This window comes from Plectropomus leopardus, chromosome 1 (assembly GCF_026936395.1).
Source record: "Plectropomus leopardus strain MGB_pleo_1.0 chromosome 1, ASM2693639v1, whole genome shotgun sequence".
Classification (NCBI taxonomy): domain Eukaryota; kingdom Metazoa; phylum Chordata; class Actinopteri; order Perciformes; family Serranidae; genus Plectropomus; species Plectropomus leopardus.
In genome coordinates, this window is record NC_142176.1 from 14,966,001 (window position 1) to 14,981,648 (window position 15,648).

At 36.7% G+C, this 15,648-nt stretch overlaps 1 long non-coding RNA gene across 1 annotated transcript; it reads left to right on the forward strand.

The window, feature by feature from the left end:
* The first annotated feature begins 1,522 nt into the window (after window positions 1-1,522).
* Window positions 1,523-15,181, forward strand: LOC148190381 (uncharacterized). The gene is made up of 3 exons (XR_015777433.1): window positions 1,523-1,763; window positions 1,866-2,012; window positions 14,157-15,181. It is a non-coding gene; the product is annotated as an uncharacterized LOC148190381 (long non-coding RNA).
* Window positions 15,182-15,648: the final 467 nt, after the last annotated feature.

Consider the following 15,648-nt stretch of genomic DNA (forward strand, 5'->3'; position numbering starts at 1 on the left):
AAGCTTTTTCTTTTTGTAGCACCTTTATCTAAGTTTGTTTACATTATAGTATCATTTGACAGGCATTTCACTGACAAAATTGTAATTTTAAATGTCGACGATGTCTTGTGAAGTGTTGGGGAAGCTACTTTGCAAGCTGCAAGTTATTTCACAGTGGAAGAAGTTGAACTTCAGCAAAGCTACCCAGGGGGGAAATCTAGCCTGGTTAACTAAAACTACACAAAAAACTAGTTCAAACTACTTTGTTTAAAAAAAAAAAAAAATCTATCAATTCATGGAAAGTGCAAGAAAAGTCAGCTTCTGTTTTGGAGGACTACACAACCAGGTGGGGTTACTGCACCAAGCAGGATTAGGTACATTAGGTAACTTCTAATAGCAATAATCAATATTTTTTTTGTTATAGTAATAATAATGATAATAATAATAATAATAATAATAATAATAATAATAATAATAATACACTTTATTTATAGAGCACTTTTCATTCATGAGACGCAGCTGAAAATGCCTCATAATAAAAATACAACACTAAAGCTAAAATTAAAACAAATCTGAGACCAGTAGGAATAATAAAAATGACAGAATTCATATTAAGAATTCTTCAGCTGGTATTTAAAAATGGTCTCCAAGCCCACATCTCTTATATTTTTTAGACGGGTAGTCAATAATTTTGGAGCATTGCTGCTTACTTTTATGATTCGTATAATTGTGTGTATTTAACCTTTTAACACCTTGATCGACTTCAGTTTTCAGATGCATTTCATGAGTATCTAAACCTCTGAACGCTGGGAAAATTGGTATGATTGAAAAAATGGGAGAAAAGATAATGATTAACTCAGCTAGAAATGTGCCACAGACTGCAAAAAGGCTAAATAGTGACAAGGAAATCACCTGAAAAGTAACTAGGGAGATTATTAGATATTATAAAAAACAGGGGAAAATGTTGAGAAAATTATTTTATCAATTATGTTTTATTTCTTATTTTCAGGTCATTTACTTGTGACCTTTAACTAATTTCTTGCTAATTCAACTGCCAATTCTTGTTAAGTTGCTGATTGCCCTCTTCCCATGTTCTCTGAAAGCCAGTTTGTGTAGGTTTCAAAGGATAAAAAATCCATAGGGGGTTCATTTACAGCAGAGAACCAATAGTAAACTAAAAAAATAGACTTTGTTCCTTCATGGCCAGCCTTTATTGTTTCAGTAGCCTAGTCAACTGCAGAAAAAGATGAAAAAAAAAAAATAATAATTGAACTACTCACTTTGCAAATATGACTGCAATTTAACTATCAGCAAGCTGCTGCAAATGTAGTTTAACTGCTGGTTACATGTTGTGCACTACTCCCAAACACAGGGCTTGTGCAGAACTTCACATATAGGCTGTATAGTCAAAAATAAAACTTTTGTGAAGCAATTGAAATGTCCTTTCTTTGGAGCATCCCTTGAACCTGTCATGATCCGTTTGTCAATTGTTTATTGGTCAGCCAGGTGTTTAGCCAATCAGTGATGAGTACGTCACGGACTTCCTCGGATGGGTTGGGCAAAGCCCACAATTGAAAGAAGTGATAAACGGAGCGACGCAAAAACAACAGTCTTTCAAGTTACAGTTGGTAAATTTGGTTAAAAGCAGTAAATTTTGTTTTGTAACAGTGTCTAACAGGAAAGAGTGTCTTGCATTACACTGTGGCTAGCTAACTTTACAGTGTCATGGTTAGCTATCATGTCAACGCGGCGTGTGTGGGAAAGATTTTGCACCAAGTTTCTGAGTGAGTATTGTTACTGTTTGTTTACTGTTTGTTGTTTACCTTTGACATGTACAGTTATAAAGAAGGGAGAGGTTTTATTAGTGTTTCTCTATTTCTGGATAGTGTCCATCTGATGCTGCTACGCACGAGCTCCGGACTTCCTGCAGCATGCGCGCATGGTAAAGGCAGAAATCCCTATCTGACAGATGGGAGAGGAGCGAGCTTACTGCATAGGAGTTTGCAGAGCAGCCCCATGGCTTTCCAATAACAGTGAGTACTGATTTAACTTTTAACATTTAAAAACCTGAGTACACTGGCTTGATTTCTTTTAAAAGCACGGAATGCTTGTGAGCAGCTTACCAATTCAATTCAAGTCAATGCTATCCATCAGGAAGGGGACCTCAGGAAGAGCAACTGAAGAGGGATTCCTCTTCCAGGATGGGCAGATATTAGCAAGAAATTAGTTAAAACTCACAGGAAATTTACTGAAAAAATAAGAAAAAAGTAAAGTAAAAAAGAACAACGATAACAAGAAAATTACCTCAAGAAAGTGCTAAAAGAAATTTGAATATATATAATTCCCCTTATCTGTAATATGCAGTTAAATCTGTCATTTAGAGAATTATAAATATAGTCTTGTGGACATTTTCCTTGATTTTTAACCAACAATATCCAACAATCCATCCCAGCTAATTTTGAGATCATTTCTGTGTCATCCTTTTCTTGACAAGTTGCTCATTATGTTTTTTCTGTGTTTTTGAAAGACATTAAACCACTTTAATCAGGTTTCAGAGGTTTAGATGCTAGAGAAGAAATGTCTGAATGCAGCACATGCAAAGTAATGTCGATCCAGTTTTCACTTTTCACCATGATGCAAATGAGCTCAAAAATATGCAATGTGACTATCTGACTAAGTACTATCTATCTATCTATCTATACCCCACTTAGAGTTATTTCTGTTGTTATTGTAGACACACTTGTTGTAAGAGTTGTTGAGATTACAGTTGTAGCTGGTGTTTTCCCCTGTTGACCACAAGTAGCGTCAATGAGCCATTTACACACTTAATATCAAAGTTGGATCAGCAGTCTTCCTTACACTGTGTGAGGTAGTCGCAAGTACATATTATAATTAAGCAATAAGCCAAGGCAGGCTGTGGTTTACAGTGATGGAGTGGTACTCTTTTTTTAATGCATTCATTGAATGGCAGCCCTGTGTATTTTTGACAGTCTGATTCTGGTGGAGAATGAATGATTCAGGCTTTAGTTGCCGGTTGCCCTCTTTTGTTCTGTGTTCCATATGCAGGTGCACATTGAACCAGATTTTGTAGACGAGTCCTTCACCTGTCTGGACTCTGTCAGAATTTTCTGAAAGGATAGCTCTGCTCTATGTGGGAGTTTTTGATGTGTCATTCCAAAGTTTTTTTACAACTCTAACAGCAAACTGTCCACATAATGTCTTGACTTCTTTATCTCTTCAGTTTTTTGATTGTTAATTTCATTGCGTCTCCTTTCTTTACCTTCCTCCTCTATGCTGTCCATCTCTTTTATCTGCTTTTAATGTTTAGTCCACCCAGTAAATCAAAATTCCTGACAAAGTCTGACATTTTAAAACATTGGCACACTAATGCTGTCGACCATAATCAAGAACCAGAACTATGCATTTTATAATTGTCATTTTACAGAGATATGTTCCTGTATATGAAAGTGAATGATTGTACAAAGTTTCTGAATTCTACTTATTTGGAATGTGGCACAAAACTACAGAAATAAGAGGAAACCTATTCAAACATGCAGACTACATAGACAGGACTGGGGCCAGTGATCAGGCCTTTCTAGTAGTGGTCATTTTCAGATCAGACCATTTTTTGTGCCCATTAATAAATCTGTTTATGGGTGCAGACTTTGTCCTGTCACTATATTCTTTTCAGCCTGATCTAGGGGGGGTGGTTTTTAGTTTGTTCAGACCTGCCACCCTGGCTTTGCCTCCTCTTTCTTTCTTTTCTATTACTGCTCTCTGGCCTTTATATTTAAGCCATAACTGCTGATCAGTGACCCTAGGATCTTCATTGAGTGCTTATCCTTTTCTGGAACACAAGTTTCTTGTGTTTTAGTTGAATTTTCAAATCGTTGTACCTAGAAAGTTTAAATGTATCAGGAATTGAGAGATAATGTAATGCAACAGTGATCCACTGTTGAAAGTGAAATACACTTGTACCTATATAAAGTCACATTTACTGACTCAGAAAATTACTGTTTTAAAATAACTATTTGTGCAGTTAAGACTGGTATTTGCTAAACATGACCTGAATATGGATCTGTGCAGATGTCTTGAAAATAGAGATCACTTATATTCTGTGCAATACTGACCACCAACACAGCTTCATATATTTTCTGTTTATTTTCTGTCCCACCACTTGCTACATCAGAAAAGTCAATACACATTCACATGACTAAATTGCTCTCTGACTTTATTTGTTTTCACTTTATTTTTAATTTGTTGTAATTAAATTATCTTTTCTTCTGGCCTAAAAGGTAACAGTATTTGCTCACCTGTGCTTTTGAATTGACATCCAGGCTCATGCACCAGATTGCATGCCCGGACCTTTCTAACGAGCCCTGCCTGCAGTGGTGTATTTGAAAGCACAGGCATGGGGCAGCATCATCTGCAGGGAAAAGCCAGATCAAATGACAGATTCAGATTTGCCAAAGTCATTAATTTCACATGCTGGCAGTTGAAGTCCTTGTGGCTACTGAATGAGAAATGTTTTCAATCAAAGATTTAGATTCTTATTCAATCAAACCGCCATTGGGGAAACATGCTTCAGTATTTATAACGAGAGCATAAAGTCATGGATTTTGGTGTTTAACAAAGACACAACGGAAAAGCTATTCCCTAACTGTTACGTAATTTTTGTAGTTTTGGTTGGCAGAAAAAATATTTGTTTCTTATAAATCATGTCCCTCTCTCAAATTAAGCAAACCCATGCTGCATTTGTCCCGCTGGAGTGTGATGAAATAAGATTAAAGTGAGTTTTAGTAGTTTGTGCTGCTCTTCACTTCGCCCTGACCACTGTTCATTCCTTGCACCCTGCTAATCCGGTGATGTCTGTTATAAAAGATGGAAATGTGAAACAGTCACTCAAATATTCAAACAAATATTGCAGACGAGGGATTAACTGGTAGGACTTTGGGGAATTTGGAGGGATTCGTGAGGGTAAATCTATTTAGGGGCTGGCATTTTAATAGCTCCACAGCATGGACTTATGTGTGTGCTTGTGTGAAGTACTTAAGTTCTTGTGGACCTGTGCTGACATTTTTATGGAGCCAATATAGAGCCAACATGTTTAAAAGTAAGTAACAGAGTAAGTCTCCTGTAACCGCTACACTAGATCTCTCATGAATTTCATAATTTATCAGATATGACAGGGAAGTCTCCTGCCACAGAATTGTCACAGCTCATTCATCGGCTGGCTTATCATTATTTGTCCTACAGAAAAAATGTTATATGGGACTTGTCTTGGGTATGGAAATTCATTCTTGACCCTTGGGACAGTAAATGCAAAGTGTCCACACATACATCTGATGTCTGCTTCAAGTGTTTATTTAGTCTCTTCTCCAGAGTCGATACAATACGATACAAACAATACAATATGATATACTTCCTCATCATTTCACTGTATCCATTGTAGTGTTCCTTTCTGCTGTTGCATGTAATGTCATAGCTGATTTCACTACAATGGAGCTAGAACAGTAAAATAAAAAGGTATTAACAAACAAAACCTGAAGTGAAAAAGGAAACACTGGAACTGAAATGCTTGCATTGGAACACGTTGTGTGTTTAGTGCATTGCACTAAAATAAGTTCCAATGATATACATAACAAAAAAATTAAAAAAAATTTAGCTATATTTGCATAGTTTTTGTATTCTGATGTGTTTGGATGACAATCCTCTGATTTTTTTCCTACAGTGTAACATTTTTTTAGATGAAGTTTTGTTTTAATGCTGATGTTTTTTTTTCTTTCCATTGTCAGTGGATGTCAGTTTAAACTTTCTTTCACAGTTTTGAAAATTAGGGGAAGGGTTGAAGAGGTGGGTGCAAGGAGAGTGTGATTTTCATATAATCTACAAACTAAGGAGTGAAATGTCACTCCTGAACTCGTTGTCCCCTCTGAAGCCCCTGGCATTACTGCACACAATGTCTTTCTTGAGTTCACTTGTAGCTCCTTATCAGCATGTACTGTAAGTTAAGTCTATTTACTCTGCTGTTGGTTTATAACATAGAGCTGGACTGGTTAACGTTAACCTTAAACTGATGCTGCTGGTCTGGCAGTCATCTGCTGGTGCTAACAAGTGCTAATATCAGCTATTGTAGTATCAAATTAGTCCTGACTGCGCCTCAGCATCCACTCCTTGTGACCACGGTTCCATAGTTCTGTCCTGACTTGCTGCTCCTCCCACTCTCTATTCCCCCCTCAGGGGGCCTTTTTTCCTCTGTCCATCTACTTAGTCATGAATTGTTGAAAAAAAAAACAAACAAAACTGTTTCTTTCTTGTCTGGATTCTTCTCGTTTATGGTTTAGTGTTGCTGTCTACACTTTTACTTGCTTTCATTTATTTCGTCATCGTAATAATGCAATTTAGGTGCAAAATGAAGTGATAGAGTTTTACAAGTGAAGCAGAAAATGAAATGAAACCCATTATAGTCAGGCAAAACTGATGTTAGTTTTTGGTCTGGCTGGACCTGTTAATGGCTACACTAAACAGAGCTGCAGAGCTGTGGCATGCTGAGCACTTGCTAAGTTTGATAGTGGTGATTAGAGTGGACCCGGTTTGAACAGAGTGGCTGTGCCTGTGTTCATGCACCACCATGAGCCCAGTCAGGAGGTAGTATTTCAGCCAGTGTTGGCGGTGTATGGATGGCCAGCAATTACCAGCCGGTGAATCACTGCTTTGATCGCAGTAGTTTTGATTGCTCATTTTTGCTCAGCTAGTTTGTATTGTTTTCCACCCCAGGCATCTACTGTTGAGCCACCTGTTAATAGTGCAAGAGGTCTGAAACAGCATGTAGGTTGAGGTCCCCCGCTTTACTATACTCTTTGTGTCTCATGGGGATTATATTTTTTGTACAATAACTATATAGTTATTTAAATATAATGGCTTGTTAAGGCTTTCTATACCTCAACAGCACAGCAACTAAACTTCTCTTTTAGTTTGTTGCACTGCAGTAGCAAAGCAGAAAGTCAACATAAACCTGGAAACAGTAAATACCTCCTGGAAAATCATTGTGGAAAGTAGATAAAAGAATTACCATTTCTGGGAGAGAGGATGAGAATGTGACACATTTAAGATTCAAGCAAAACAACATGCAAACAGCATTACATAAAGTTATGTGACTCTTTTCTCCTCTACTTTTAGGCTAATTTATGTGGTTTGCAATCCCATTCAAAGAATCGAAGGATTAATTAGCAGCAAAAAGTTGATAGCTCTCCATGTTTTCTTCTCTGTCAAAGAACGCCATCTGCACTGCCTTCCTGATTAATGAGCAGGTGGAGTAGGAAGCATTTTCATCATGGTGTGCATTGAGGCAAACAAAAAGTGAATTTACTATTCCCAGAATACCAAAACAATATCAAGTGAAATTTTTCATACAGTCAATTCAGATGTAATTTTAATCCAAGTTGTGTATACATAATATGTGATTATATTTTCAAGTTACTGTAGAATTATTTTAACAGTATGTTAACATTTTTCTCAGTACTTACAAAATAATATCAACAGTGGGAATAGAGTTTTTGTGGGGTTGATTAAAAGTACTCTAATGTACAGTTTAAAAAAATGAGCATAAACCCACTTTTTTTCTTATAATGTGGAGCATTGTTTTGTCGTCCATCTCTGTTCCAATGCAGGAGAGAGAGAGAAAGAGGGCCAAGATTGTGATCATTTGTGCTGTCCTGAGGGGATAAAACCTGGGGCTGCTCCTCTGATGATGAATTGGATTGAATTTGTGGAATCAGAGCCTTTTTCCCATTTTACACCAAATTGCCATTTTGTCAGACGTTGAGTGTAATTTGTATCACTTGCAATTTTCATTAACTAGAACATTTTTAGCGGAATATTGTGCACTATGATCATGCCAGGGGCAGATACAAAGTTAGGAATCATTTTCAGAATAGTTTCCACTAATAATAATGCATTCATAGTACAAAATTTAAGCTGACTGTAACATGTGGGCTCACAGTCACTCATATTTGTGCATACAGTAGGGGTGGGAATCACCAGAGGCCCGATATTATTATGATACTTATGTCACAATACGATATTATTTCAATTTAAAAACTTTTACAATATAGTGAGTATTGCTATAACATACATGGCGATATATTAACATTTATTACCTAATTTCGTCTGCAAATGATGTCCCTAATGGAAAACTTGGTCAACATCTGTTTGATCTAATAAAATCTAATTTTCAGAGTGTTTGTTGCAGTGAAATGTATTAAAAAAAGCCATTGACTTTTTTTTTTCCTAGTAGGTTACCAAAAGAATTGCATTTGCGATATTAATAATTATAACAAATATTTTTTTTCCCCCCAACCCCGGCGCACAGCATAATATACTCCAGAAACTGTTATATATATGTCCAAAACCAAGTAGAGGTTTTAGGCTGCAACAGGAACAACACTAAATCTACATTTTTGATTTGGTAATTTTTGTGAGCTTTCTCTCAATTATTTTTGTCCTAGTCTGAAGTGTTCACTACAACAACAATTATTTACAGGTTTCTAGAGAAAATCCAGTAATTCTGCACTTTAGACTCACCTCTCTCCTGGGACACCATGTGCCTGAACTACAAGGCAGAGGGTTTTTTTTCTGTTTAAGAGAGTGTGTTCGTGCTAAAATTGTGTCACAGTGCTCTTCAGGATTGTCTGGTGTGTGTGATGAACAACTCAGTAAGAGCATTCAAGCACATGGACACCATGTTCACTGCTACAGCTCCACCATTCCCAATTCCACCATCACCATTTCCAACTTCAGCAGGAAAACTCTTATGAGAGAGCATGCAGTAATTTGTTTTCATATACTGTGTGTAGCTATTGCATGAGTAGCCTGTTCCTTTTATCTTTTCATAAAATATATTTACAACTGACACTGGAGTCTGAGGTTCTCACACCAGGTTCACGTTACTAAAACAACTGGGAATAGACCATGGTTTGGTTAGATAAGGAACGAGTCATGCTTTAGTTGCTGTGAGTGGATCTTAGAGGGAAAACATGATTACTTTTTCAGGTTTGCTAACCATGAACGTGTTGCGTTACGAGCGAGTGTAATTAGATAGGTTCAAATGAGTTTGTTGGTGGATAAGGTTCTGCGCTTGAGGATGCACATGAATACAAGCAGCAGGCACTCATGAGGGAGTGCAATCAACCCCCCCTGGTGATACAGAGCAGAACCTTGGAGACCTGTCTGCATCATGGTATTTAGATAACACACAAGGCAAACTACGGCATCACAGATTAATAAAGAAGCGCAGCAGATAATGGTTGAAAATCATCTGGATCAGCAGTGTTTAGGACATAAGAATAAGATTTTTCACAACAACAGTAGTAGCTACTGCTACTATTGGTTTTAAGGTTGTTAACCTCTAAATAGGGCCCATTTGTACTCCCTTTACTTACAAAAATATATAACTCTCATTGCCCTCATACTACCATGTTTCCTTTATGTTGACACAGATGCGTCCACCAGATGACACTAGAAGGCAGAATCAAAAGATTTAACTACAACAAACATGGCAACCGTGAAGGAGGCAGTCATAGTGTACTTTTGAACAGAAACAGCATAGACAGCATTAGTCTGTGAGGCCCTTGAAGACATTGTGACATTTAGATGGAGGAGTCTTTCAACTTTATTAATGATTTGTTCAGCTATTCTTGAGATGACTTCATCGTATCCTGTGATTATTTCTTTCTCTCAAAATACCCTTCACTGTCCCCACAATTTCCAGTGGTAGAACTTTGCTTCATCTGTGTCCATTTGATTTAAGAAAATGTGCACAAATATGGACAAAATGAGTACAGAATATAGATAAAGGGCTCCCTTCGTGCCAGTATTCGTATCTAATTTTGATCTTAAATTAGCCTTTTTTCTGTCGTATAATATCCTCTGATGACATCACAGATTAGGCTGTTTCCATTTTACACGTGTTTCATCTCACAAACTAAAATGTTGAAGGTCAAATATGTAAATTCTCTTATGAACTGAATACCATCATTAAAGTTAACAAAATCACTACAGTGCACACACAGCTGGAAACAGAATATATGATTTTTTTAAATGGACTAAACAGAGAGAGAAACATTAATATTATATACAAATAAAGCCCTCCTAATTGATACAGCACAGGTGTTTGCTAGTCAGGAAGGCTTCATGCAATAAGTTAGGGGCTTGGTTTTTAATTACCTTAGGGATTTGCTCATTTACATTCTGCCTCTAAAAGTCTCTTGTTGATACTAGCAAGTGTCTGTGTGTGTGTATGAGTGTATGTCTATGTGTATTGTATATGATGCAAAATGGTTTGATGAGGGTTTGGGTGAAGAATCAATAGAGATTTTAATGGGAAACAGAATGTCCTCAGGTAAAATTCTGCCCAAAATACTGCATGAAATTCGATCTGCGGAATTATTTAATGCGGGACGGATGGAGGCAGGAGAAAATGTAAGGAAAGGCACTCGATCTTGGCCCTCGGGTACACTTCTATTCTTGAAGGTCAGAAAGCTTGTTATGGTGGACAAACATTAGGCGTCCAATGGTACTGCCTTCTCATTAATCTCCTCTTCTCATCTCAGGCAAAACCTGTAAAAAGGTTCTCCATACACCGACATATATCAGCAACAGTAACAATCCACACCTCCTCTGATGTAGAACTTCATAAGGTTATACGGCTAGGAACCATGTTCTCTCATCCTTCATTTAATAGCCAAAAGCTTCAGAAATTAGGTCTGCTTCCTCCCACTGGCTGAAAACAAGCTGTGTGTCAAGAGGGCCCTCCTACTGCTAACCCAATTTTAATGAAGATCATCATTCCTCAAAATTTTTATTGACGTAACTACATTAGATGTCACAGAGTAGAGCAAGGGCAAAAGTTTTCAATTTATATGTGGGGAAGACATGACAATGACAGTCTGTCAATGGCATTCATTTACTATACATTAATAATATGCCTTACAAAACACATTTTGAAGTAAACTAGTGATGGGTAGATTGAGGCTTGTGAACTTTGGGGCCTTGTGCCAAGAAAAGATTTAAAGCGTCGAGGCTTCAAATTGAGCAAGCACAGTGACATCTAGTTCTTTCCAAAATTTGATTTGAATAGTTTTAGTCTCATATGTGCCATAAAACAACTTCTATTTAGAAGTGCTACATTAAATGTATCATGATATTGATAGATGTTATAATGCAATAAGTTACAGTAAAATAATGAATTAATGCATTGTCCAGAAAGCTTATATATAACATATTTTAACTGCTATTGCTATCTGCAAAACTGTCAAACTGAGTGAGGCGCTCTCTGATGCTCCAGCTATGTTTGACTCTTTGGATATCTTAACTCACATTGTATTCTCTGTTTGACACGAGCTACGGCACAATATAATGAAACATTGGGCTCAACAGGGATGAAACAAGCTACAAAGCTTTGGTGTCCCATTTGCCCATTTTTGAAAGTAAATGTTATTGCAGCTTGGGTCAGGTTCATTAGCAAAGTTTTTTCTGATCCAAGAGATTCCAAACCACAAAGCACAGGACACTGAAGACCAGACTTTGCATATTACATTCTATATGCTCTTATTTTTAGGCTTAAAACATCTCCCTTTTTACCTGATAGAATTACACCACTACAGCAGAGAGACAGAGTAAAGATGTAGTCTTATTTGATTAAAGGGATACTTCAGTTTTTTTTTTCAATTGGGCCTGTATGAGGTACTTTCCCAGTGTATTACCAACATTGGATGGCAGTCAACGATGCTCCTAGTTTGGAGAGGCAGACGGCATTGCGGCCAAGGAGGCTAAACAATGCACTACTGTGGATGGGAGTTGGCAGCAAAAATGCACTTTAGCCTCTTCAAAAAGGCCTGCCTTAAAAAAAAACCACTTTGGCACTACATTTTCTTAACCGTACAACTTCGATATTCCTAGGCAATTGTGCTGTGTGCTATAAAATGTTACAGGTCAGCTTTACGGGTCAGAAAGTGCTGTTGTGTGATCAGACTGAAATGAAAGTACTCTTTTCTTTAGATATCAAAGATGGTGAATGCTTGTGTTTTTCCAGGCTGATTAAAACTATTAAATCAGCTGTGGCTAGCTGCACTGAATATAGAAATCAACACTCCTACTGCAAGACTTACAAAACTTAGCACCGCCATACCCAACTGTCAGGGAAAACAACTTGGCAAACAATCAGTAGTGTGACGCGCTGGCATCTTCCGATTCAGAAAGATCAAGAAGAAATCTGATTTATCCCTTCAAGGCTGCCACCACACTCTGTTTTACAGAGTAACAAATAAAAGACACACACTGGACTCCACGCAGAAACTGCTATTTAATGGATGTAAACATGAAAAGGTGGAGGGAATTATCACTTTCCTCCTACTAATTTTCACCAGAAATGTTAATATCCCACCTCCAGTTAAACACCAACACACAATTTATATTCATATACAAACAGTTTTACATGCATTTGAAATGTTTTGTCTCTCATATTTTAGGTCACTCTGAATTTTAATGTGTTTTTTGTGCAGTCATAAATGCATTGTTAATGTGTATAGGGTTCAGAACTGAGCAACAATGAGTTTTTATTTTTGTAAGCCAGAAAATTCCCCTAGAAAAATAATTCAAACAGGATATTTAGAAAATGTTGATCTCAGAGATTTTTGTTTTCCAAGAGCACTGGATTAACATGCAGAGCCTCACACATATCATTTCATAGTCACATTTTAATTGCTCTCCATTAATTAAGTATTCTGAGTGAGCAGGGCATTTGCATAGATTTCACATGCAAGTGTGACCTACTGTTATGTTGTGTGGGTGAAAAGGTTTCCACACAGTGATGCGATATGAATACAGTAGGCAACCTGCTCAACCAGACTACTCCACTGTAGACTTGAACATATCATTTCAGCTTTCAGCATGGGCCACTGCCAGGCCGATTTAATGTTTAGTGTGGTAATGATGGAAGTTGGTGTGTGTTCGCTCTTAAAAGTGTCTTTGTTTATGTTCGCTAACAATGACACAGCTGGATTTGCGGAAAGATTCGATGAAATACCATGCTAACTTTTTTATTTTTTTTGATTACAAGCCTCTGACAGTTTCTGAATTCCTTTAAAGCTACACGAATTGCTATCTGCCTCAATGGCTTGCCAAAGTTAAACATTTTAAATTTCAATAAAGGGCACTAATACATTTGCCCTTTTAAAGTTTTAGTTTGACTTCAGCTTGTCATATGTTTTAAAATATATACAGATTAGTATTAATATTATAATATTATTAATATGAATAAAAAATGCAAACAAAGAAAGGTCATATGGGTTTTCACAGCAGGAGCTGCAGAAATTAATATTATGTGATGCTGGCTTTAAAATGCAAGCGCCTATCAGGGAGCTAACTGGAGTTTTCAACAAGAGAGCCTAATCTCAAACTCTACGTTGTGTTGTCAGTTTTGTTTGCAAAGATCTTCTGGATCTATGGACCTTCTGGATCCATAAATTGATCCTGCATAATATGTATAGTTCCATTACAACACTTAATAAAAACATTACAAATACTGCACAATTCATTTTTTAACAGTATTATTTGTAATAGATCATACATTTATTGACCTGTAATGTAAACGGTTGTTGGTGCTTTCTCTGGTGTGGATGTTCAGCTGGCTACCCAATCAAGATAATATGTGAGAAGCTTTGGTAGCCTCCACACAGCTACAGCTTACTTGCAGTATCTAACATCTATCATATTTTACAGTTGTGCAATGAGGTCTTGTCAGCAGTCTGACAACTTTGTTTGGATATTTTAACTGCATTTACATTTTCTACATTTTTGTCAAAATTAAAACAGCTTTTGATTTCATTTTGTATTCACCATATTCTCTTTTGAACAAAGAACAAAAAGGAAAATAATCTAAGCTGATCATTCTCTCCATTACAGTTAAATCATGAATTAAGAAACAAAAACATGCAATCAGATACAGCTTTTGAAACTCAACATTTCTGTATTTTATTTAAGTACTCCCACTAACAGTTGACTTTCAGTTCTGTCTTGGAAAGCTCCTTCACTGCAAACACCATCATTGGCTGGTTCTAAATGTATCTTCCCCTTTCTCTTCTTTTTTTTTTCTTTTTTATATCCCTGGGGCAATGAAGGCCATTCTGCTGTCCACAGCACATTCCCCTGAAAATACCTTTGGGGATCCTTTTCTCAGTGGCAATGCCATCACTCGTATCATCAGTCCCCTGAGTGCCACTGAGCTGTACCTGTCCTGGCAAGCAGGGAGGCTCTGGAAATGCAATGGCATATCATTTCTTGCTGCAAGGGATCCCTAATGAGAATATATGAGACTGATGTGTTCAGCTGGGAAATAAAAAACAAAATAAATAGAGAATTATTTTTCAGGATAGTTATTCGAGTCTGAAAAAATCATGGAATGCTTAACATCACTACAGATAGTTTTATTTTATCATTTAGCATTGCAAATAAGCATTCAACAGTGAAATGTAACTTGTCTCCTAAGGCCAGTTAATACTCTCCAGCATTTAGTTATTGAAGAAACTCACAGTCGGTGATATCTCGAGGCTTTTTGTTTTATAGCTGATTTCTGTTATATATATATTTTTTTACCCATGTATGCCATGGGATGCTGAGAAATGACAATGTCCATTTATTGCTTTGCTTTTGTAGGTTTTTCTGTAGGGAAATGAACATCTATATTCACATTTTCTCAAACTGCTCAACATATAGTGTGTATAATCCTCACTTAAATTTTACTTCTATCTTTGAATTGCTTTTCTTGTTAATGAAGTCATTGTGTCAAGACAACGTTCTCTTAGCTTGAATCAAACCAAAACAATGTGCTGCGACCCAAGAGAAATCTCTCAATGTCACTAATTTGCTTTCATCTGGTGTTAATTCACTATTATATCTGTAACTTTGTGCAGATTTCTGTCACTCTTTCTATTGCATATTTTATTTCTTCTTTTATTCATTATTAATGTCTCAAGAGCTTTCTTTCACAAAATGCTGAAGTCTTAATTTAATATATATATATGCTGTCTTATTTCTGGTTTAAAGGAGAGGGGGGAAATATGTGACATTATTTAAGCAGAAAATGCCATTAACAGACTAAGTCAAAATATTTCTTGTCAGTCCTTTCCTGTACACTGACACAAGAATAAAACCCCCCATGACAACTAACAGAGGAAAATCCTAATATATGACTTCCATTCATGCGAGCATGCATAGTCATTTAAGAGCATTAAAAGGTTTGGCTTGACTTTCCAGTATTAGCATTAGTATTAGCGTTGTGTGTTTTTACTTAATTCTCTTGATTGGGTATTCATTAAATGATAAAAGCCACCTCAGTTTGCAACAAAGTGAGGTCATATTCTTACAATACCATACAACTATGAATTTAAACATTTATGCTTTGTGTGAGTAGTGGGGGGGGGGTTACCAATCTTTACTTTTGCATTTAAGTCTGCTTCTGTATCAATGTCACTTATTGTAAGAAAAATCCAACTTTTATTTTGATCAAATATTTGAACAAATGCCTAAAAACAGTCCAGTGATACAGAAGTATAGAATAAACACAGGAGCACAGACAGCTTTATACAGTATGAGCAGATGAATGAGAATAGC